This window comes from Oratosquilla oratoria, chromosome 31 (genome assembly GCF_046742065.1).
Source record: "Oratosquilla oratoria isolate Oo_2021 chromosome 31, ASM4674206v1, whole genome shotgun sequence".
NCBI lineage: Eukaryota > Metazoa > Arthropoda > Malacostraca > Stomatopoda > Squillidae > Oratosquilla > Oratosquilla oratoria.
The window spans coordinates 36412663-36415162 of NC_134807.1; the positions used below are offsets into that span (position 1 = coordinate 36412663).

Below are 2500 nucleotides of genomic sequence, written 5' to 3' on the forward strand. Positions count from 1 at the left end.
CTGTCAAGAGTTTTTATGAGAGTAGTAGAGCATGTGTTAGGATTAGAAATGGAGAGAGTGAGTGGTTTGAAGTAAAGGTGGGACTTCGTCAAGGATGCGTTATGTCGCCCTGGCTGTTCAACTTATACATGGATGGGGTGGTGCGAGAGGTGAATGCTAGGGTAGTGAGTCAGGGATTGGAGATGGTTAAAGAAAATGGAGAAAAGTGGGAGGTGAGCCAGCTGTTGTTTGCGGACGACACTGCGCTTGTGGCAGGGTCAGAGGAGGGATTGAGGAAGCTGGTGGCAGAGTTTGGGAGAGTATGTGATAGAAGAAAGCTAAAGATAAATGTGGGTAAAAGTAAGGTGATGAGATGTACAAGGGGTGAAAGTGGCAGTAGACTGGAAGTGAACATTAAGGGAGAGCGACTGGAGGAAGTGGATAGTTTTAGATACTTGGGTGCAAGTGTAGCAGGAAAAGGTGGAGTGAAGGTGGAGGTAGAATGTAGATTGAGAGAAGCGAGTAAATGCCTTGGTGGTTTAAAGAGTGTAATGAGGAATAGACATTTGGGAATGGATGCGAAGAGGAGACTGTATGAAGGAGTGATTGTGCCAACAGCACTGTATGGGGCAGAAACGTGGAACATAAGAGAAGAAGAGAGAAGGAGTTTGAATGTGTTTGAGATGAGGTGTCTGAGAAGTATGGTGGGGGTTACTAGGCTAGATAGTGTGAGAAATGAGGAGGTGAGGAGGAGAACAGGGGTGAAAAAGGATTTGGGAGATAGGGTTGATGAAAGAATATTAGGATGGTTTGGACACATGGAAAGAATGAGTGCAGAAAGACTAGTAAAAGAGGTATGGAAGGCAGATGTGGAGGGAGTGAACATGAGGGGACGTCCTAGGATGAGGTGGATGGATGGGGTGAAGGGGGCTTTGGGGAAGAGGGGAATGTCTGTTGAGGAAGGAAGGGAGAGGACGGAAGACAGAGGTGAGTGGAGAATGGTTGTATATGGATGATGTTGTGACTGCATGAGGAGGAATGGGCGGGGAAGTGGGGGGTGGGGTAGTATGTGTGAGTAAATTTTGACGCAGCCCGAAGGGATTTCTCCCCGTCCTTGCCTTATATGCAAAGGGGGACGGAGAGGGGGGGTCGCCGATTAAATGAAGCGGCCTCGCTGTGGATGTACTGTGTCTTGCGACACTGCTTCTGACCCAGGGCGGTGGGCAGGGTGCAGGGATGACCCGTCATCCAGGAGGTGCTCAGATGAGAGGAAGGGTGGGAGGGGTGTGGAGTGTATTTAGGGATGAAATGGGTGGGAGTGTTTTTATGCCTTTCCCTTTTTGGCTACCTCCCTTGGAAGGGGGAAAAAGCCTTGGTATATGTATGTATATATATATTGTACATGTGTATATATATATACATATATATATATATATATATATATATAATATATATGTAAATATATATATATATATATATATTTGTATATACAATATATATATATATATACATACATATGTATGTATATATATATTATATATATATATATATATATATATATATGTATATATATTGTACACACACACACACATATATATATATATATATATATATATATTATACATATATATATATATGTATATATATATATATATATATATATATATATATATATAATATATATATATATATATATATATATTATAATAATGACCCACTTTCGTAGAAGAATTTTATCAAAGTGCTACGACATTACTTAGTTGTGATATATATATATATATATATATATACATACATACATACATACATATATATATGTATGTATATATATACATATATATATATATATATATATATACATGCACGTACGTATGTATATATGCATATGTAAGGGTGGAAAAGGCCCAAGTTCGAAAGCCCCTAGAATTTACCTCGCAACGTTTTTTCATTGATACATTTCCCATTGAATTCAATGTACTGTTTACAGTTGTATATTAGATGAGAAAGCTTGTGTGAGAAAGCATCAAAATCTTTTCATGACCAAGTCTCGATATACTAATGAAGATTCTGAAATTCAATTATGGTAGTTGCGTAAGAGTGTTAAATATTCATTAACGTATTCACTGACATTTTGTAAAGAGTTGATGGTTTGTAGAAATTTTTGGATCATTTCTGTTTTCCCTGTATAAAATTCTTTTGTGATTTCTTCACATTTACAACCATATCTAATGGACTATTACCTTTTTTCCCTAAATCCTTCTCGGTAATGTGATTAAAGATACTTCATCAGTCATTTGTTGTTTAAACTATTTTCATTTCTGTCATTCTATTTCTTCTTACCATACAATTTTGAGTTAAAGGAAGACACCTTTTCTTATAATGAATACGAATACAAATGACCGTGGTCAGTATATTTTCAAATCTTTTCCAATTCTGAACCACAAGCTTCACGCCTAATCTCGACACCCAATCTATGAGCTGTAGTTTAAATCGTAGGTTATTGAAATTAACTTAACATATT

General features: G+C 37.3%; 1 protein-coding gene across 2 annotated transcripts in view; it reads right to left on the reverse strand.

Moving 5' to 3' along the window:
• The window catches only part of LOC143041524 (uncharacterized), an 86872-nt gene that overhangs the window by 83070 nt on the left and 1302 nt on the right, over window positions 1–2500 (reverse strand). The gene's annotated exons all lie outside the window — the stretch shown is intronic.